We start from the raw sequence: 23,574 nt of genomic DNA, 5'->3' as shown, positions 1-23,574 counted from the left end.
CCAAACGACAAAAGGAACGGTCGCCCCCTCCAACCACTGTCGCCATTCGCCTAGGGCTAACCGGATGGCGAGCAGTTCGCGGTTACCCACATCATAGTTACGTTCCGACGGCGACAGGCGATGAGAAAAATACGCGCATGGGTGGACCTTGTCGTCAGAGAGGGAGCGCTGAGAAAGGATGGCTCCCACGCCCACCTCTGACGCGTCAACCTCGACAACGAACTGTCTAGAGACGTCAGGTGTAACAAGGATAGGAGCGGATGTAAAACGATTCTTGAGGAGATCAAAAGCTCCCTGGGCGGAAACGGACCACTTAAAGCACGTCTTGACAGAAGTAAGGGCTGTGAGAGGAGCTGCCACCTGACCGAAATTACGGATGAAACGACGATAGAAGTTCGCGAAGCCGAGAAAGCGCTGCAGCTCGACGCGTGACTTAGGGACGGGCCAATCAATGACAGCTTGGACCTTAGCGGGATCCATCTTAATGCCTTCAGCGGAAATAACAGAACCGAGAAATGTGACGGAGGAGGCATGAAAAGTGCACTTCTCAGCCTTCACAAAAAGACAATTCTCTAAAAGGCGCTGGAGGACACGTCGAACGTGCTGAACATGAATCTGGAGTGACGGTGAAAAAATCAGGATATCGTCAAGGTAAACGAAAACAAAGATGTTCAGCATGTCTCTCAGGACATCATTGACTAATGCCTGAAAGACAGCTGGAGCGTTAGCGAGGCCGAAAGGAAGAACCCGGTATTCAAAGTGCCCTAACGGAGTGTTAAACGCCGTCTTCCACTCGTCCCCCTCCCTGATGCGCACGAGATGGTAAGCGTTACGAAGGTCCAACTTAGTGAAAAACCTGGCTCCCTGCAGGATCTCGAAGGCTGAAGACATAAGAGGAAGCGGATAACGATTCTTCACTGTTATGTCATTCAGCCCTCGATAATCTATGCAGGGGCGCAGAGACCCGTCCTTCTTCTTGACAAAAAAAACCCCCGCTCCGGCGGGAGAGGAGGAGGGGACTATGGTACCGGCGTCAAGAGCTACAGACAAATAATCTTCGAGAGCCTTACGTTCGGGAGCCGACAGAGAGTATAGTCTACCCCGGGGGGGGGTGGTTCCCGGAAGGAGATCAATACTACAATCATACGACCGGTGTGGAGGAAGAGAGGTGGCCCTGGACCGACTGAACACCGTGCGCAGATCGTGATATTCCTCCGGCACCCCTGTCAAATCACCAGGCTCCTCCTGTGAAGAAGAGACAGAGGAAACAGGAGGGATAGCAGACATTAAACATTTCACATGACAAGAGACGTTCCAGGAGAGGATAGAATTACTAGACCAATTAATGGAAGGATTATGACAAACTAGCCAGGGATGGCCCAAAACAACAGGTGTAAAAGGTGAACGAAAAATTAAAAAAGAAATGGTTTCACTATGATTACCAGAAACAGTGAGGGTTAAAGGTAGCGTCTCACGCTGAATCCTGGGGAGAGGACTACCATCCAGGGCGAACAAGGCCGTGGGCTCCTTTAACTGTCTGAGAGGAATGTCATGTTCCCGAGCCCAGGTCTCGTCCATAAAACAGCCCTCCGCCCCAGAGTCTATTAAGGCACTGCAGGAAGCTGACGAACCGGTCCAGCGTAGATGGACCGACAAGGTAGTGCAGGATCTTGAAGGAGAGACAGGAGTAGTAGCGCTCACCAGTAGCCCTCCGCTTACTGACGAGCTCTGGCCTTTTACTGGACATGAAGTGACAAAATGACCAGCGGAACCGCAATAGAGACAGAGGCGGTTGGTGATTCTCCGTTCCCTCTCCTCAGTCGAGATGCGGATACCTCCCAGCTGCATGGGCTCAGCACCCGAGCCGGCAGAGGAAGATGGTAGTGATGCGGAGAGGGAGGCGACGGAGAGCGCGAGCTCCTTTCCACGAGCTCGGTGACGAAGATCAACCCGTCGCTCAATGCGAATAGCGAGTTCAATCAAGGAATCCACGCTGGAAGGAACCTCCCGGGAGAGAATCTCATCCTTTACCTCTGCGCGGAAACCCTCCAGAAGACGAGCGAGCAAGGCCGGCTCGTTCCAGCCACTGGAGACAGCAAGAGTGCGAAACTCAATAGAGTAGTCTGTTATGGATCGATTGCCTTGACATAGGGAAGACAGGGCCCTGGAAGCCTCCTCCCCAAAAACAGATCGATCAAAAACCCGTATCATCTCCTCCTTAAAGTCTTGATACTGGTTAGTACACTCAGCCCTTGCCTCCCAGATTGCCGTGCCCCACTCACGAGCCCGTCCAATAAGGAGAGATATGACGTAGGCGACACGAGCAGTGCTCCTGGAGTAAGTGTTGGGCTGGAGAGAAAACACAATATCACACTGGGTGAGGAACGAGCGGCATTCAGTGGGCTCCCCAGAGTAACACGGCGGGTTATTGATTCTGGGCTCCGGAGATTCGAAAGCCCTGGAAGTGGCCGGTGGATCGAGGCGGAGATGGTGAACCTGTTCTGTGAGGTTGGAGACTTGGGTGGCCAGGGTCTCAACGGCATGTCGAGCAGCAGACACTTCCTGCTCGTGTCTGCCTAGCATCGCTCCCTGGATCTCGACGGCTGAGTGGAGAGGATCCGAAGTCGCTGGGTCCATTCTTGGTCGGATTCTTCTGTTACGGTGCGTGAATGAGGACCCAAAAGCGAATCAACTTAAACAGAGCTTCTTTAATTACCAAACATAGGTAGGCTCAGATGGACCGGCAGATTCCGACAGGACAGGACAAGGTTACAGCAAACATGACGACAGTCTGGTTCAGGCATGAATGACACAAACAAACAAGAATCCGACAAGGACAGGAGCAGAAACAGAGAGAGATATTGGGACCTAATCAGAGGGAAAAAAGGGAACAGGTGGGGAACGGGGTGAATGGGTAGTTAGAGGAGACAAGGGACAGCTGGGGGAAAGCGGGGGAGAAAAGGTAACCTAACACGACCAGCAGAGGGAGACAGGGTGAAGGGAAAGGACAGAGACAAGACAACATGACAGTACATGACACACGCTCTCCTCCTCTCACCTTTTCCCTTCGTTGTGCACTTCAGTGCACAACACGTCAGCTGTCTGTGGCCAGGCGAACAAATCTTTCCAAGCTAAACCTTCATACTATATGTTACCATATTAGCTAACATCGTAGGCAACATAGCTACAAGAGCTAACATGTTAGTAAACCCGCTACAATCATGCAGTACAGTGTCCAACAAGACGTTTAGCAGCTACACCGGCGGGCCCTGGTGGCAATACATTAATACAACCGAAAGCTTATCTTGACTTGGATGAGTTCCTATGTTGGATAGGCTTAGCCAGCTAGCTAACATAAATAGCATTCCTCTCTTTGAGCCCGGTGTTTGAGTAGGCTAAATTAGCTAGCTAAGTGAAAAAAAAAATATATATATAGCTATCTCTCTCTGCTGCTTCTCTTTAATTTTTAAAGAAATTAATTTGTTCAAAACTATTGTCTTTCTCTCTATTTGAGTCAACTACTGACCACATTGAATGCACTGCAGTGCTAGCTAGCTGTAGCTTGTGCTTTCAGTACTAGATTCATTCTAGTACTTATTTGATTTACACTAATGGGAGATTCTGGAGAGGCGCTTGACAGCATTTTACACCACAATCAACAAAACACCAAATGATGGAATTTCTCGTGAAATGGTGTCGCATCCCTCCAATAGAGTTCCAGACACTTGTATAATCTATGCCAAGGTGCATTGAAGTTCTCATGGTGGCCTTATTAAAACACTTTATGTTGGTGTTTCCTTTCTTTGGAAGTTACCTGTAGGTAGAAGTTGTTCCTAACCACCCATTCATGGTCAATGTTATCGTTCATCAATTGGTTAAGGTTAGGAGTGGGAGCTGGGTTAAGGTTAGGAGTGGGGACTGGGGATACTTCTACCTTGAGCCCTCTCTTGCAGGCAGACACGTTTCAAACCAAGGTCAAGTGTGTGTGTGAGGGACAGGAGGCATGCTTGAGGTAAATCCTGGGCTCAAGGCCCACAGGGGTCACTGGGGTCAGGGGTGAGAAGTCATGCCTTGACACCCGACCTGCAGCTCTGACTGATTGGCTTGAGATACAAGTTGCAGCTTAACCACAGATCTAGGATCAGATTACCTAACCTCCAATCCTGACCTTAACCATTAGGAGGGTGAGGAATTGCTAGATCAGTGGGCACCTGACCTGTAGCCCTGAGTGTCTGGGCCACAACAGCCCATATGTTTGCCATTGTGTAGGCCTAGTAGGTAGTTCTCCAGCTCACACATTTTGGTTCCCAAAACATTCAGGGAACATTGTTTTTAGGCTGTGGGAATGTTCTATGTTAACTGGGCTAATGTCCCAAGAGGCATTCCAATCAGAAATGTTAGTTCTCAGAACATTGGGTAAAAATATGTTGGTTGTGGGAATGTTCTGTGTTAGCTGGGCGAATGTCTCAAGAGGGTTCACAGTCATTATTTAAGCAATGCTATTTTTGCATGTTTAAAAACACAGGACTTGTTTACGACTTTGGTGCATTGTGATTTGCCAAGTATGCCCAGGGCTCAGAGAGTACAGGTGAAACCTTAAATCCCTTTATTTTCCACCACTGGTTACCACTGGTTTATATTAACAGCAATCAGCGCTTCCACAAGGATGAGTCAACTAAGCATGGCTTTAACTCTATTCACACACACACACACACGTACGCACACGCACACACACACACACACGCACATGCACATGCAGGCAAACACACACACCCCTAAACACGTTGCTAACTCTACTCATACACACGCATGCATGCGCACACACACGCACATCACTGGCACAAGCACACACAGACAGCTCTGGGTGTTGTGTTCAGTCCTCACACAATGTTTTGTTCTGGCAGAGCCCCTGATAACCATGGTTACGCCCCATCTCTGAAAAGACAGGAGCGAGAGAGGGAGGACAGGACAGAGGGGGTTCACTCATCCCCACACAACCATGCAGACTGCTGTTTCCTCTCCCTCTCTCTCTGGCTCTGCTTTGTGACAGGGAATGAAAACCACATTGTGAGGCTGCAGTGTGGAGTACAGACTCAGAACATATAGTAACAGACAGGTAGTGACGCTGAGTTTCAACACACATACAGTACTGGAGAGAGATCAAGAGAGCTACATCACCATGCTCACTCCAGTCATCCATCTATCAATTCATTCATTCACCCGCTCAACCAACCATCTATACAATCAGTCTTTCAGTCGCTTCCTCTCTCACTTTCTCAGTCCCTCACTCACCTCCACACTCAGTCCCTCTCTTCTCCGTTCACTCACTCATTCCCACACTTACTTACTTACTCACTCAATCTGGCACAGATGGCTTCCACTCTGTGTAGGGCGACTGTCTGACAGGCTGGAGATGGTACACAGAGTACTGACAGAGACAACCACCCAAACACTCTCCCTCCCTCCCTCCCTCCCTCCCTCCCTCCCTCCCTCCCTCCCTCCCTCCCTCCCTCCCTCCCTCCCTCATATGAGTAATGTGAAGTAGAGCCCCCCAGCCTTCCTTCCTCCATAGCAGAAAAAAACTTTAGTGTCTTCATCCCTTTTATCTCTCTGTCCCCTCTCTATATCGTCTATTTCCCTCTCTGTCCCCTCTCTATGTCGTCTATTTCCCTCTCTGTCCCCTCTCTATATCTGTCTATTTCCCTCTCTGCCCCCTCTCTATATCTGTCTATTTTCCTCTCTGCCCCCTCTCTATAGCTGTCTATTTCCCTCTCTGCCCCCTCTCTATAGCTGTCTATTTCCCTCTCTGCCCCCTCTCTATAGCTGTCTATTTCCCTCTCTGCCCCCTCTCTATATATGTCTATTTCCCTATCTGTCCCCTCTCTATATCTGTCTATTTCCCCCTCTCTATATCCGTCTATTTCCCCCTCTCTGTCCCCTCTCTATATCCGTCTATTTCCCCCTCTGTCCCCTCTCTACATCTGTCTATTTCCCTCTCTCTGCCCCTCTCTATATCTGTCTATTTCCCTCTCTCTGCCCCTCTCTATATCCGCCTATTTCCCTCTCTCTGCCCCCTCTCTATATCGTCCATTTCCCTCTCTCTGTCCCCTCTCTATATCGTCCATTTCCCTCTCTCTGTCCCCTCTCTATATCGTCCATTTCCCTCTCTCTGCCCCCTCTCTATATCGTCCATTTCCCTCTCTCTGTCCCCTCTCTATATTGTCCATTTCCCTCTCTCTGCCCCCTCTCTATATTTGTCTAATTCCCTCTCTCTGCCCCCTCTCTATATCGTCCATTTCCCTCTCTCTGTCCCCTCTCTATATTTGTCTATTTCCCTCTCTCTGCCCCCTCTCTATATCGTCCATTTCCCTCTCTCTGTCCCCTCTCTATATCGTCCATTTCCCTCTCTCTGCCCCCTCTCTATATTTGTCTATTTCCCTCTCTCTGCCCCCTCTCTATATCGTCCATTTCCCTCTCTCTGCCCCCTCTCTATATTTGTCTATTTCCCTCTCTCTGCCCCCTCTCTATATCGTCCATTTCCCTCTCTCTGTCCCCTCTCTATATCGTCCATTTCCCTCTCTCTGTCCCCTCTCTATATCGTCCATTTCCCTCTCTCTGCCCCCTCTCTATATCATCCATTTCCCTCTCTCTGTCCCCTCTCTATATCGTCCATTTCCCTCTCTCTGCCCCCTCTCTATATCGTCCATTTCCCTCTCTCTGTCCCCTCTCTATATCGTCCATTTCCCTCTCTCTGCCCCCTCTCTATATCGTCCATTTCCCTCTCTCTGTCCCCTCTCTATATCGTCCATTTCCCTCTCTCTGCCCCCTCTCTATATTTGTCTATTTCCCTCTCTCTGTCCCCTCTCTATATTTGTCTATTTCCCTCTCTCTGCCCCCTCTCTATATCGTCCATTTCCCTCTCTCTGCCCCGTCTCTATATCGTCCATTTCCCTCTCTCTGTCCCCTCTCTATATCGTCCATTTCCCTCTCTCTGCCCCCTCTCTATATTTGTCTATTTCCCTCTCTCTGCCCCCTCTCTATATTTGTCTATTTCCCTCTCTCTGCCCCCTCTCTATATCGTCCATTTCCCTCTCGCTGTTCCCTCTCTATATTTGTCTATTTCCCTCTCTCTGTCCCCTCTCTATATCGTCCATTTTCCTCTCTCTGTCCCCTCTCTATATCGTCCATTTCCCTCTCTCTGTCCCTTCTCTATATCGTCCATTTCCCTCTCTCTGCCCCCTCTCTATATCCGTCTATTTCCCTCTCTGTCCCCTCTCTATATTTGTCTATTTCCCTATCTCTGTCCCCTCTCTATATTTGTCTATTTCCCTCTCTATATCATCCATTTCCCTCTCTCTGCCCCCTCTCTTGCTCTCCTTTAGCTGCCACTCCTCTCTCTATTTCGCTCTCTCCATCCGTCTTGTCTTTCGCTCCCTTTGCCCCCTCTTATCCCTCTGTAGCCATTTCTGTCCTCCCCTCAGTTGAAATCTTCTATTTATGTTGAATCTGCTCCCCCTCCCCTGCTGTAAAGAGAACAGCATTCTCATCTCTCTGCCACATTTGAAGATAGGATGTGAACCATGTGCCTTACCCCCTCCCTGGCACTCTCTCTCTCTTCCTCCCTCTCAACACCCAACCACACGGTACTGCAAATCCCCTTCCTTACCCTACATCCCTCTCTTTCTTTATTCACTCGCACTACTTCCCTCTTCCCTTTCTCAGCTCTCTCCTTCCCTGTCTCCGTCTTTCACCCAACACCCGATCATATGGTACAGCAAAACCCCTGCCTTAACCCACATCTCTCTCTACCATCCTCCCTCTTTCCTTCCCCTCTTATGCTCCCCATGCGCTCTCTACCTCCTTCTCTCCCTCTTTCTCACCATCTCCTCACGCTCTGTTTGATTTTCTTCTACCCCTCTATCTCTCCCTCTCTCTTATGTAATGGGGAAGGAGGGATCCAGAATCCAGCTATTACCAGTTCTGCTGCACTGCCTGCACTGTCTGCCTGCTTAGGCATCCTAATCCTCCTCACAGTTACAGATATGGAGGCAAGAGCTGCAGCTGAGGGATCTGTGGTACACAGTGTTGTTATGTGTGAATAACAATGACTACTGTTCCCACAATGCATCTCATTCTCTTTACCTCTGCACACTGAATATTTGTTACCCTAAATGTTTAGTGTATGTATGTAGAGATAAGTGTGTGTCAGTTTATAACGCACAGTGTCAAAACACACACAGTGCATTCAGAAAATATTCAGAGCCCTTGACTTTTTCCACATTTTGTTATGTTATAGCCTTTTTCTAAAATGGATAAAATCAATGTTTTTCCTCATCAATCTACACACAATACCCCATAATGACAAACGAAAACATTTACATAAGTATTCAGACCCTTTGCTATGAAACTCAAAATTGAGCTCAGGTGCATCCTGTTTCCATTGATCATCCTTGAGATGTTTCTACAACTTGATTGGAGTACACCTGTGGTAAATTCAATTGATTGGACATGATTTGGAAAGGCACACACCTGTCTACATAAGGTCCCATAGTTGACTGTGCATGTCAGAGCAAAAACCAAGACATGAGGTTGAAGGAATTGTCCATAGAGCTCCGAGACAGGATTGTGTCAAGGCACAGATCTGGGGAAGGGTAGCAAAAATATTCTACAGCATTGAAGGTCCCCAAGAACACAGTGGCCTCCATCATTCTTAAATGGAAGAAGTTTGGAACCACCAAGACTCTTCCTAGAGCTGGTCGCCCAGCCAAACTGAGCAATCGGGGGAGAAGGGCCTTGGTCAGGGAGGTGACAAGGAACCTGATGGTCACTCTGACAGAGCTCCAGAGTTCCTCTGTGGAGATGGGAGAACCTTCCAGAAGAAGAACCATCTCTGCAGCACTCCACCAATCAGGCCTTTATGGTAGAGTGGCCAGACGGAAGCCACTACTCAGTAAAAGGCACATGACAGCCAGTTTGGCACCTAAAGACTCTCAAACCATGAGAAACTAGATTCTCTGATCTGATGAAACCAAGATTTAAACATGGCACCACCCCTACGGTGAAGCATGGTGGTGGCAGCATCAAGCTGTGGGGATGTTTTTCAGAGGAAGGGACTGGGAGACTAGTCATGATCGAAGGAAAGATGAACGGAGCAAAGTACAGAGAGATCCCGAGCGCTCGGGACCTCAGACTGGGGCGAAGGTTCACCTTCCAACAGGACAACAACCCTAAGCATACTGCCAAGTCAACGCAGAAGTGGCTTCTGGACAAGTCTCGTAATGTCCTTGAGTGGCCCAGCCAGAGCCCGGAATTGAACCCGATCGACATCTCTGTAAATATCTGCGCAGCGACGCTCCCCATCCAACCTGACCGAGCTTGAGAGGATCTGCAGAGAAGAATGGGAGAAACTCCCCAAATACAGGTGTGCCAAGCTTGTAGCGTCATAACCAAGAAGACTTGAGGCTGTAATCACTGCCAAAGATGATTCAATATAGGGTCTGAATACTTATGTAAATGTGATATTTCAATTTTTTGTAATTTTATAAATTTGCTAAAAAAAATGCTTTGTCATTATGGGGTATTGTGGTCTCCCGGGTGGCGCAGTGGTCTAGAGCACTGCATCACAGCGCTAGCTGTGCCACCAGAGACTCTGGGTTCGCGCCCAGGCTCTGTCGCAGCCGGCCGCGATCGGGAGGTCCGTGGGGCGACGCACAATTGGCCTAGCGTCGTCTGGGTTAGGGTGGGTTTGGCCGGTAGGGATATCCTTGTCTCATCGCCGCACCAGCGACTCCTGTGGCGGGCCGGCTAACCAAGGTAGCCAGGTGCACGGTGTTCCCTCCGACACATTGGTGCGGCTGGCTTCCGGGTTGGAGGCGCGCTGTGTTAAGAAGCAGTGCGGCTAGGTTGGGTTGTGTTTCGGAGGACGCATGACTTTCAACCTTCGTCTCTCCCGAGCCCGTACGGGAGTTGTAGCGATGAGACAAGATAGTATTGGATACAATGAAATTGGGGAGAAAAGTTATTTTTTATTTTTTTTAAATACAAAATTATGGGGTATTGTGTGTAGATTGATGAGGGGGGGGTGGACTATTTAATCAATTAATCAATAAGGCAAAATGTGGAAAAAGTCAAGGGGTCTGAATACTTTCCAAATGCACTGTATACACTTAGGCTTAGTTCAGACAGCTCAATGTGGATATTTTTTTCCCACTAATTGTTTTTTTTTGACCAATCACATCAGATCTTTTCACATCATGTCTTTTTCAGAGCTGGTTTGATTGGTCAGCTCTCAAAAAAAACTGGTCTGCCTGTATAAACGCAGCCTTACTATCTTACTCCCCAATAGCTCTCACTGCACACTGGTTCTACGCACCATTTACACACCAATGCATCATTTACATACATAGTATACAACTTCACATCAATGTTACAATATACTACACTACAATTAATACCAACACATTGCAACTGCATTTATAAGGCCTATAAATAATGCAATTGCTCATGGCTACGACAGCAAGAACCGTCTTCAGTACCTCAAGTCAAAAGCAGAAACCTACAGAGCAATCCTCTACAATTATCGTCCTCTACAATTACCCTAGACAGTGCACTACCAGATGCTGTGTAATTACCATAACCATAATTGGGTAGATGATTACATTTTCTGACTAGGATCTCTCTCAACTCACTCTCCTCTCCTCAGTCTTTTAGCAATTTTGTCATTCATTTGATTAGAATAGAGATGATAAATAATCGGTTTTGTGTGTTTGTTTGTGGAGGGGGGGTGTGAGTATGTGCATGCGTTTAGATGTGTGTGTATATATATATATGTATATATGTGTTTCTAAAAACCTGTTTTCACTTTGTCATTATAGGTTATTGTGTGTAGATTGATGAGGAAATGTTTTTATTTCATCCATTTTAGAATAAGGCCGTAACGTAACAAAATGTGGAAAAAGTCAAGGGGTCTGAATACTTTCTGAATGCTCTGTATATGTGTGTGTATATGTGTGTGCACATGCATGTGTGTGTGTCCTAACCTTAGCCCGTGCAGGGCTCCAGATGTGGAGATAGACAGATGTTGTTGGGGTCAGCAGGTCATTTCCGGGAGATGGACCAAAGCTTGCCTCACATCTGCCTGTTCTGTTCCATGCCACATTAGTCATCATGTCGTAAGGTAGCCATAATAATTCATTACTAATTAGCCTTTTGAAGTACTATCGCTCCCGACCAATGCTGTAATGTCGTCTACAGAATCGGGGAGGGGACTGTGGATCTCTCTCTGTCCGTTCATTTGTACATTAGTCACATGCGATATCTCAGACAGCACAGACCAGATTCGGACTAAACTTGGGTGAACGATGTGTCTTGCCATAGAGATACAGCATTTACTAAATGACACTGATTGGCCCAAGGTCGGGAGCTACAGTAATTAACTGAAATGTATTGTCCCAAGGGGAGGGACGCTGCATCATTTGTAGGGGACGACATCTTAACGTAAATTGATTCATTTCTGTAATATTTTTGGGGATCAGCAGCGGTACTGTAACGAAGGTGCTTCATTAGGAACAGGGTACTGTTGTTAGCATTGCATCGACCATGAAAGTTGGTGACTAATCGCCATATTGGATGACACTTAAAAATACTCTTTTGGTACGATTCTCTCAATGCATTTAAAGGCATTGGACTTGTGCAAGCATGGCTGGACCAAGTTTCAACAATATTCCTTGACCTGTCTATTTCTTTTAAATCCATGAGGGGGAGTTTACGAGTGTACACTTGGGGAAAAGTGGAAGAATCACAACGCAGCCAGAGCCCAAGGGCAAATGAAGGGGTCAGAGAAGAGATGGAGAGGTCAGGCAAGGATGGGGGCCTTGGGGGGCTTTAATCTGTCTTCAGAAGAGATGCTAGACTGGCAGGACTCCAAACTACATCATCTAACTCTTTTTAAAGACCTGTTTTCTAGACTGGCAGGTTGGCAGGACTCCATACTAGTTATTTTTATACCTGTTTTCTAGACTGGCAGGTTGGCAGGACTCCATACTAGTTATTTTTATACCTGTTTTCTAGACTGGGTGGTTGGCAGGACTCCATACTAGTTATTTTTATACCTGTTTTCTAGACTGGCAGGTTGGCAGGACTCCATACTAGTTATTTTTATACCTGTTTTCTAGACTGGCAGGTTGTCAGGACTCCATACTAGTTATTTTTATACCTGTTTTCTAGACTGGCTGGTTGGCAGGACTCCATACTAGTTATTTTTATACCTGTTTTCTAGACTGGGTGGTTGGCAGGACTCCATACTAGTTATTTTTGAAGACCTGTTTTCTAGACTGGGTGGTTGGCAGGACTCCATACTAGTTATTTTTGAAGACCTGTTTTCTATACTGGCTGGTTGGCAGGACTCCATTCTAGTTATTTTTATACCTGCTTTCTAGACTGGCTGGTTGGCAGGACTCCATACTAGTTATTTTTATACCTGTTTTCTAGACTGGCAGGTTGGCAGGACTCCATACTAGTTATTTTTATACCTGTTTTCTAGACTGGGTGGTTGGCAGGACTCCATACTAGTTATTTTTATACCTGTTTTCTAGACTGGCAGGTTGGCAGGACTCCATACTAGTTATTTTTATACCTGTTTTCTAGACTGGCTGGTTGGCAGGACTCCATACTAGTTATTTTTATACCTGTTTTCTAGACTGGCAGGTTGGCAGGACTCCATACTAGTTATTTTTATACCTGTTTTCTAGACTGGGTGGTTGGCAGGACTCCATACTAGTTATTTTTATACCTGTTTTCTAGACTGGCTGGTTGGCAGGACTCCATACTAGTTATTTTTATACCTGTTTTCTAGACTGGCAGGTTGGCAGGACTCCATACTAGTTATTTTTATACCTGTTTTCTAGACTGGCAGGTTGGCAGGACTCCATACTAGTTATTTTTATACCTGTTTTCTAGACTGGCTGGTTGGCAGGACTCCATACTAGTTATTTTTATACCTGTTTTCTAGACTGGCAGGTTGGCAGGACTCCATACTAGTTATTTTTATACCTGTTTTCTAGACTGGCTGGTTGGCAGGACTCCATACTAGTTATTTTTGAAGACCTGTTTTCTAGACTGGGTGGTTGGCAGGACTCCATACTAGTTATTTTTATACCTGTTTTCTAGACTGGCAGGTTGGCAGGACTCCATACTAGTTATTTTTATACCTGTTTTCTAGACTGGCAGGTTGGCAGGACTCCATACTAGTTATTTTTATACCTGTTTTCTAGACTGGCAGGTTGGCAGGACTCCATACTAGTTATTTTTATACCTGTTTTCTAGACTGGCAGGTTGGCAGGACTCCATACTAGTTCTTTTTATACCTGTTTTCTAGACTGGCAGGTTGGCAGGACTCCATACTAGTTCTTTTTATACCTGTTTTCTAGACTGGCTGGTTGGCAGGACTCCATACTAGTTATTTTTATACCTGTTTTCTAGACTGGCAGGTTGGCAGGACTCCATACTAGTTCTTTTTATACCTGTTTTCTAGACTGGCTGGTTGGCAGGACTCCATACTAGTTATTTTTGAAGACCTGTTTTCTAGACTGGCTGGTTGGCAGGACTCCATACTAGTTATTTTTGAAGACCTGTTTTCTAGACTGGCTGGTTGGCAGGACTCCATACTAGTTATTTTTGAAGACCTGTTTTCTAGACTGGCTGGTTGGCAGGACTCCATACTAGTTATTTTTGAAGACCTGTTTTCTAGACTGGCTAGTTGGCAGGACTTCATACTAGCTCTTTTTAAAGACTGGCAGGTTGTCAGGACTCCATAGTAGCTTTTTTTAAAGACTGGCACGTTGGCAGGACTCCATACTAGCTCTTTTTAAAGACTGGCTGGTTGGCAGGACTCCATACTAGTTATTTTTATACCTGTTTTCTAGACTGGCAAGTTGGCAGGACTCCATACTAGTTATTTTTATACCTGTTTTCTAGTCTGGCTGGTTGGCAGGACTCCATACTAGCTCTTTTTAAAGACTGGCACGTTGGCAGGACTCCATACTAGCTCTTTTTAAAGACTGGCAGGTTGGCAGGACTCCATACTAGTTATTTTTATACCTGTTTTCTAGACTGGCAAGTTGGCAGGACTCCATACTAGTTATTTTTATACCTGTTTTCTAGTCTGGCTGGTTGGCAGGACTCCATACTAGCTCTTTTTAAAGACTGGCACGTTGGCAGGACTCCATACTAGCTCTTTTTAAAGACTGGTAGGTTGGCAGGACTCCATACTAGTTATTTTTGAAGACCTGTTTTCTAGACTGGCAGGTTGGCAGGACTCCATACTAGCTATTTTTGAAGACCTGTTTTCTAGACTGGGTGGTTGGCAGGACTCCATACTAGTTATTTTTATACCTGTTTTCTAGACTGGCTCGTTGGCAGGACTCCATACTAGTTATTTTTGAAGACCTGTTTTCTAGACTGGGTGGTTGGCAGGACTCCATTCTAGTTATTTTTGAAGACCTGTTTTCTAGACTGGGTGGTTGGCAGGACTCCATACTAGTTATTTTTGAAGACCTGTTTTCTAGACTGGGTGGTTGGCAGGACTCCATTCTAGTTATTTTTGAAGACCTGTTTTCTAGACTGGGTGGTTGCCAGGACTCCATACTAGTTATTTTTGAAGACCTGTTTTCTAGACTGGCTCGTTGGCAGGACTCCATACTAGTTCTTTTTAAAGACCTATTTTCTTTCCTCCATCTCACAATAACACCATGTTCCTTCACTGACGTCATCGGTCTTCCACAGCTGTGTGTCAGATAAATGGAGGGAGTGACAGAGAATAAGAAAGACTGAGGAAGAGAGAGGAGACAGGTGGAATAGAGAGAATGAGAGAGAAAGAGAGAGGGTTGTGGCAATGAGAGAGAGAAAGAACGAGATAAATAAATAAAGACTATGCCAGAGAGACAGAGAGAGATGGAGATAAATAAATAAAGACTATGCCAGAGAGACTGATCAGACAGACAAACAGACTGATGATCAGACAGACAGACAGACAGACTGATGATCAGACAGACCGATAAACTGATGATCAGACAGGGATAGTTCTGTGCCTCCCTCCATGGTCCCCAGACCTCTCCAGGCATCCCAGGCCTGGATAATTAGTCCTCATTAACATGTAACTGGGTCTCACAGTGTGACCATATGCTAATTGACTTGGCAATTAAGTCCAATTTTTTATGATTAGAGAGAGTCAGAGAGCATGTCTGGGTTACATAATAATGATCAGAGAGAGAGTCAGAGAGCATGTCTGGGTTACATTATAATGATCAGAGAGAGAGTCAGAGAGCATGTCTGGGTTACATTATAATGATCAGAGAGAGAGAGTCAGAGAGCATGTCTGGGTTACATGATAATGATCAGAGAAAGTGTCATAGAGCATGTCTGGGTTACGTGATAATGATCAGAGAGAGTCAGAGAGCATGTCTGGGTTACATGATAATGATCAGAGAGAGTCAGAGAGCATGTCTGGGTTACATGATAATGATCAGAGAGAGAGTCAGAGAGCATGTCTGGGTTACATTATAATGATCAGAGAGAGAGAGTCAGGGAGCATGTCTGGGTTACATGATAATGATCAGAGAAAGTGTCATAGAGCATGTCTGGGTTACGTGATAATGATCAGAGAGAGAGAGTCAGAGAGCATGTCTGGGTTACATGATAATGATCAGAGAGAGAGTCAGAGAGCATGTCTGGGTTACATTATAATGATCAGAGAGAGAGTCAGAGAGCATGTCTGGGTTACATTATAATGATCAGAGAGAGAGTCAGAGAGCATGTCTGGGTTACATTATAATGATCAGAGAGAGAGAGTCAGAGAGCATGTCTGGGTTACATGATAATGATCAGAGAAAGTGTCATAGAGCATGTCTGGGTTACGTGATAATGATCAGAGAGAGTCAGAGAGCATGTCTGGGTTACATGATAATGATCAGAGAGAGTCAGAGAGCATGTCTGGGTTACATGATAATGATCAGAGAGAGAGTCAGGGAGCATGTCTGGGTTACATTATAATGATCAGAGAGAGAGTCAGAGAGCATGTCTGGGTTACATTATAATGATCAGAGAGAGAGAGTCAGAGAGCATGTCTGGGTTACATGATAATGATCAGAGAAAGTGTCATAGAGCATGTCTGGGTTACGTGATAATGATCAGAGAGAGAGAGTCAGAGAGCATGTCTGGGTTACATGATAATGATCAGAGAGAGAGTCAGAGAGCATGTCTGGGTTACATTATAATGATCAGAGAGAGAGAGTCAGAGAGCATGTCTGGGTTACATGATAATGATCAGAGAGAGAGTCAGAGAGCATGTCTGGGTTACATTATAATGATCAGAGAGAGAGTCAGAGAGCATGTCTGGGTTACATGATAATGATCAGAGAGAGAGAGTCAGAGAGCATGTCTGGGTTACATGATAATGATCAGAGAGAGAGTCAGAGAGCATGTCTGGGTTACATTATAATGATCAGAGAGAGAGTCAGAGAGCATGTCTGGGTTACATGATAATGATCAGAGAGAGAGTCAGAGAGCATGTCTGGGTTACATGATAATGATCAGAGAGAGAGTCAGAGAGCATGTCTGGGTTACGTGATAATGATCAGAGAGAGAGTCCGAGAGCATGTCTGGGTTACATGATAATGATCAGAGAGAGAGTCAGAGAGCATGTCTGGGTTACATTATAATGATCAGAGAGAGAGAGTCAGAGAGCATGTCTGGGTTACATGATAATGATCAGAGAGAGAGTCAGAGAGCATGTCTGGGTTACGTGATAATGATCAGAGAGAGTCAGAGAGCATGTCTGGGTTACATGATAATGATCAGAGAGAGTCAGAGAGCATGTCTGGGTTACATGATAATGATCAGAGAGAGTCAGAGAGCATGTCTGGGTTACATGATAATGATCAGAGAGAGAGTCAGAGAGCATGTCTGGGTTACATGATAATGATCAGAGAGAGAGTCAGAGAGCATGTCTGGGTTACGTGATAATGATCAGAGAGAGAGAGTCAGAGAGCATGTCTGGGTTACATGATAATGATCAGAGAGAGAGTCAGAGAGCATGTATGGGTTACATTATAATGATCAGAGAGAGAGTCAGAGAGCATGTCTGGGTTACATGATAATGATCAGAGAGAGAGTCAGAGAGCATGTCTGGGTTACGTGATAATGATCAGAGAGAGTCAGAGAGCATGTCTGGGTTACATTATAATGATCAGAGAGAGAGAGTCAGAGAGCATGTCTGGGTTACATGATAATGATCAGAGAGAGAGTCAGAGAGCATGTCTGGGTTACATTATAATGATCAGAAGAAGAATTAGTGGGCTGGGTTGTGCTGGGGAGTGGAATGGAGAGAAGATGAGAGGAGAGGAACAGAGGAGAGCAGGATGTGCGGAGGAAGCTGTAGCGTGGAAGGGATTGTTGTGTGATTGTTGTGTGATGAGTCAAGCTGTTGCCTCTGCGCACAGACACACGTGCACACAAGAGGAAACTCTGGCGTTGATGAAGATATGACATGCTCATACGTTCTCTCTCTCTTTCTCTGTCTCACACAGCTCTACCAGATATACACATGGTTGGCATAAGGTACATATGGTTGAGAGAGAAGAAGGCCAGAGGGTAAAACATCAGGTGTTTGAGGTTTGAATGATGACTAACTCACTCTGTGTGACACCAAAGACAGGACCTCAGAATAATATTGCATATTTGTATGTAGTCTACTTCTCCTTTGCAGGCCATGTCCAGCATACACTCTTAGAAAAAAGGGTTCCAAAAAGGTTCTTCAGTTGTCCCCGTAGGAGAACCCTTTTTGGTTCCAGGTAGAACTATTTTGGGTTCCATGTAGAACCCTCTGTGGAAAAGATTTAACATGGAACCCAAAATGATCTGGAATCATTATTGGGGACTGCCGCAGAAGTGTTTTAGGTTCTAGATAGCACCTTTTTTTCTAAGAGTGTAATCGCCCCTTGTAGGATAAACAAAGAAGACATTTTGAATGGAATTTAAACCGTCCCTGATCTGTTTCATTAAGTACATTCTAGAACACAGAACACACTCAGAGACACCCATGGCATTTCTAACCACATACAATTAGGGATGGGCGATATATCAAATTCATTTTAATTGATGTTTTTGCACGTTAATTCAAATGCCTGTATCGCAAGAATCTAGTTTTTACTGTTTCATTTTTTTTCAGAGCATTTATGTCCGCTTATTCTCATGTTGTCTTTTTGGTCTCGTCTCCTTCTCTCCTTTGGCTGTGACTGTGCACCTTACCGTTTACACACACGCCAAGCCCCTCCCCCACACACAGAGCCCCTCCCATCACACACCAAGCCCCTCCCCCACACACAGAGCCCCTCCCTCCCCCACACACAGAGCCCCTCCCTCCCCCACACACAGAGCCCCTGCCACTCACAACTACAAAGATGAGAGATCACTTCTTCCTCTGACAAGCGGTTTCAACCAGCTATTTACATTTCAGGTCTGGTCCAACAGAATGAGACATTGAGACATTATTTTACTGGAATAGAGGAGTTAACCTTTCTAACCATACCCTTTTCATGTCTCAACTCCTCAGATTGTGCGCAGAGCAGACACTACCAAAACAGGAGTATCAATTTGAAGTTACATTTTTAAGTTTAGTTTAATTTATTTGCACAAAGAAAACAAGTGATAAACAACAACATATATTTCGGTTTGCAGGTGTGTTTGGAAGCCCAATGGCTTATATAAAAACCACAGCAGAAAATACTATATACAATACATAAGTCCACAGATACACCAGCTTTGTTAAAACAGATAACAAAGACTACTAATATACAATGCAATGAACATTGATTCTGGAAAATTCATGCTCAGTTTGTCACGCGTGGTGCCACATACCGCTAGCTGCATTTTAGCCAAAGACTGTTGTACTAGCTGTCTATTCTGTGTTTTATAAATGTGCAATAAGCATCAAACATAATTATATAAGGAATTGGCAAATCGCTCTCATTCTGAGACATAAGGTAGGCCACTTGATTCCAACATTTGAACGAAGTGGACAGGCTAACATGCTGCTCAAACAGTTGGAGATGGACAGAAGGGTGTGTTCATAACAATTACACTGTTCTACCTTGTTAGCTAGCAAATAGATCCACGTTGGCTAAAGTTGAAATATAAATATTAGCTGGCTACTCACTAACACGTGGGCTTGTGTGTGAGAGATTGTTTCTGAGACCTGTGTTAATGTTCTAGAATGCTGCTGCAAGAAGTTCCCTACAAGCATCTCGCTACACTCGCATTAACATCTGCTAACCATGTGTATGTGACCAATACAATCTGATTAGAAGTTGTTCATTATTAGTGAAGGGGCCTTCTGCGTGGTTCTGGTTCTGGTTACATTTGTAACAGAAATGGAACTTTCATAGACAGACTTGAAAGTCAAATCAGTGATTATTGCAAAAAAAGCAGGTTAAAATAAAAGCAGGTTCAATAATTAAATGATTAGTGTGTCTTATGGTTGTGGAGGCTTATATTTAGTATACGTATAACTTCATTACCTGAATTCATTACATTATTGCAGACTGTTTGAAATGCAGTGTGTTTGACCTTTAATTGTTCAACAAAGCAAATGTATATATAGTTTTTTTTGTTTGTTATATATATGATTTAAAAAAATCTAATATATTGTGAACTGCCCATAAGTTTAAATAAATAAATAGAGATGTAATTTTAGGCCATATCGCCCAGCCCTACATACAATCATCAACATGACTACACCACAGCACCAGAGACCAAGTACGGGTAGGTAGACCAAATAACTCTCTTGTCTGACACCCTTCCCTCACTGCCAATGACACAACAATGGTCAAGTCAAAGAAGGTCATGTCCTGTACATGTATGCTGGAAGAGATCCTCTCCCATGTTCCAGAGCAAAGTTACATTGATTCAGTTGTTATAACCTAGTAATAAGTGCATCATCATTGATGTATGAGCGGTCAGCAGTGGTCACTTACCCAGTATAGTAGAATCGTAGCTCTGGTTAGGTCAGGGTGCTCGCTAGAGGCCAAAAATAATCTGGTCCTAAGTGTTGCTGGCCTTGCCTTTAACTCTTTCACTGACCAAGTCCCTGTTTTAGGCAGATACCTATTTAGGGAATGTTATTTTTACAGAATCAGTAAACCCCCCCCCCTCCCTTAAACAATACTGACCACATGGGAGGGTCCGGAGGGGTTTCCAGAAAGGATTGTTAGTGGGGGGACCCGGGCCCACCCATTGTTAGGTTGGCGGGGGTGATCTCAATTCCTAAATAAAGAATATAATCTCACCTTGAATGTTTCCAAAAATAGAGAAGGGAGGGTGTTTGAGGATGAGAGAACATCAGTGTTTCCCCTAAGATTTTGTTCAGCAGCTGAGGTTTCTCAGATGATCTGATGTTTTTACTCTGGTGGGTATTTTTTCAGTGGCTGCAAGATTTGCAGCATATAGGGGAAACATAGAACATCCATGGATATGATTGGAAATGTGCATTTACATGAAATCCCCAAATGGTGTCAACCACCATGGAGACCATGCTGCTCATATTATGCACTGTGAGCTATGACATCAATGGCAGAGCACAGCAGAGGCATCATTCATGTACAATCACTGGGTTGACATATGATTCTGATGTAAACAGTATTGCCGTTTACCCTCACTCAAGCTTAGATGTTGTTATTGATGTTATGCTTGGTCAGGTGGCAGGTGGTCCTTTTCATCAATTACCCTTGAGGTCATGGCCACTCACTAAGGCATGGCCCTGAGCATCCCATTGGTTCCTGCATGAAATGTGGGTGAAGGAAACTGTCTACCGGTGTACAGCTAGCTACCATTGTCGCCCCCACCCCTTCTTCTGTTGGGTTTATTGGCGGTTGGCATCCAACGTTATTGTGCATTACTGCCACCTACTGTACTGGAATCTCCTAGTTTAAAAAATGGACCAATATAAGTATAATGAGGAGTTCCTGCAGAAGCAGGAATTCCCACATGCAGGAACGCCCCGAATTGCGGCAGCAATTGCACTCTTCTCAATGATAGAGCTTTCCCAACAACGTGCCCAAAGACAAATACCAGACCACCTGGCAAGTTTACACATTAGAACCCCGCATCTGGTGCAGCCACATGACCAGCACTCACACAAGACTGTCAAGGGGGCAACTTCCACCCCTGTGAATGACGAACCCTACAATAGCCAGTGTCCAGTTTAACCTCTAACAATAGTGTCGTGCTAAAACTACCAATTGGCCATTGACTATGATTATATCACGTTCACAGAAAACCATGCACGTATACCAATCGAATCTCTCTCTTGAATCACTCCCCTCCCTCTCTCGTTTATATCGATCGATACTCGAGGGTAAATCGAGGGAACGTACCTTGTGCGACGTAAACAAATCCGATGGAAACGATTGCAGAATGCACGTGTCACTTGTATAGCGGGGATGTATTGGGAAAAAGTCACATTTTAGAGTTGAAGCCCTCCTGCTTCGTTTGCGTTTACACTTTCCACCCACATTCCCACGGCTGTGGATCAGCTCTGCGCCCCCGACCGAATTATTCAACCCTCTCCTGGGTTAGGAGAGATAAAACTCTGTGTTCAACCCTCTCCCGGGTTAGGAACCAGACAGAGAACACTCTGTATTCAACCGTACTTTTTCTCTGCTGGTAACTGTCCCGATTTGACACGCCAGAAGGGAGACGCACTCAGAATGGCAGAATTGGGTTACAGTTGTCGTTTCTCCTAAATCCTTTGTTCAATGGTGCGTTTCCCCAACGAACCCCCTTTTGTGATTAATAAATTAGGAATAATCTAAATAAATAAAAGACACGAATGCAACTTTAATATCCCGCTGTTCACAAAATATCGTGCGTTAAATCCAGACGGATTCCCTGTCACTGCTGCGCACCTTTACACTGTTCACTGCCCGGGTCGAGGCTCAGCTCCCCCTGCTGCACATCTCGTGACTGACTGCATCAACGTGTATGACAGTTTGGAGCTCTGCATAACATGCGTCATTTTAATCCCTCTTTGAACAGCCAGCGAACATGACAGCTCTACGTGGAGCAACGGGAGAAACCACAATCTACTCACTTCACTGCACTCCGTCCTCCCTCTCTCTCTCTCTCTCTCTCTCTCTCTCTCACTCTCTCCAGTCCGCTTCTGCTCTGTAGGCAGTCCTATATTCTCCCCTCCAACAAATTGGTGTGCTGACCGCGGGTTTTCCCGTCAATTCCTCTTTAGCACCACGTCCATACACCTTTCACCCAAATCTGTCTATTGGCCGGCGATTCAGTACACTCTATTTCGGATTAAAATTGAAATGATAATCCGTGGTTCATTTACGGTTCTTGGCATCAAGTTCTTCCCTTCCACATTCGGTCTGTGGTTGGTTCGGAGCTATGAGTATAACGGTGTTGTGATGCTGGTTTCTCCTTCTGCTTGAACACGCGCGTCCTCAGCCCTTCGATTCGATCTATTCAGGGAGGCGTGAAGTGAGTGACACATAACCCGCCCTGTGCCAGATCTGCGCAGCCTACTATGAGCGCAATCAACCCACTAGGATTGGGGGGTGATCTGTTGTTGTTACCCCTCTACACCGCCTGAAATTGTATCCAACTGCTTCTGCTCGGGATATTGCCTCTTCACCGATATCCCGCGTAACCAGCTGGTTAGTCGGATACCGCTGCTCTGCTTCGGAGGACAATTTGAGTAACAGTCACATTGATTTCTGTCCAGAGAGTCGCGCCTTCGTAATCCTCGTAATCACAGCCTATCTGTCAATATCCCCGTGCCATTGCCACACAGACAGAAGATAATAAAGAAACGCTGCATTCGTTAAAGCATGGAGCCTTTGTTGTCTGCTCTAATGTTCCAATGGGATTGTATTTAATCTGAGATTTGGAGTATTAGTACAGGAAACTCTTTGGCCGTCCCGACCTGGCCCCAGGCCCAATTCTTTAGCATGACCATGGAGGGGATGGACATAATGACAACACAGACACAGATCTGACACACTGACATACACACACTTAGACACCTAAATGCAGACACACTCGCACACACACGGGTTTAAAGTACGTGCACACACATGCACACACACACACCATTAACATGTGCATTGCATGTTAAACAAATGCTCAGAGCTATAACACACTTGAGCTCTATATGCAAACTCATATAGGCTCGCTGATTCTCTCTCGCTGATTGATGTGACAATAGAGTGACCTCATTGTGTTAATGAGGCAGCCATGTGCATCACACACACACACACACACACACACATACACACACACACACACACACACACACACACACACACACACTAGTATGCACCTTGAGGCAATCATATGGAGCTGTTGCTGAAGACAGTTGCCTAACCTGACAGGTGCAGTCTAGGAGAGTGACAGAAGGGGGGGGGGGGGGGGGGGGGAATAGGAGGTTTCACCCCAGTGAGAGGGGCTCACTGCAGCCTGAGTTGAAAAGGAGTACTCTCAGATTACAGATGTTACCCCCAGTTAAATGTC

General features: G+C 45.5%; 1 protein-coding gene across 8 annotated transcripts in view; it reads right to left on the bottom strand.

Moving 5' to 3' along the window:
* Positions 1–23,044, bottom strand: part of LOC110514297 (G protein-coupled receptor family C group 5 member B) — a 36,642-nt gene extending 13,598 nt beyond the window's left edge. For 2 of the 8 annotated variants that reach the window (XM_090197276.1, XM_090197280.1), the window contains exon 1: positions 5,353–5,446. The gene's annotated coding sequence lies outside the window, so the exon portion shown is untranslated. Of the gene's footprint in view, positions 1–5,348; positions 5,447–21,425 lie in introns of those variants that run through there. The other 6 variants (XM_090197275.1, XM_090197279.1, XM_090197278.1 and 3 more) reach the window with 5 other exon arrangements.
* Between the last annotated feature and the right edge of the window lie 530 nt (positions 23,045–23,574).

This window comes from Oncorhynchus mykiss, chromosome 13, assembly GCF_057628025.1.
Source record: "Oncorhynchus mykiss isolate SJ-2025 chromosome 13, ASM5762802v1, whole genome shotgun sequence".
Classification (NCBI taxonomy): domain Eukaryota; kingdom Metazoa; phylum Chordata; class Actinopteri; order Salmoniformes; family Salmonidae; genus Oncorhynchus; species Oncorhynchus mykiss.
Note: the sequence above shows the minus strand (reverse complement) of the source record. Positions and strands in the feature narration are given on the sequence as shown.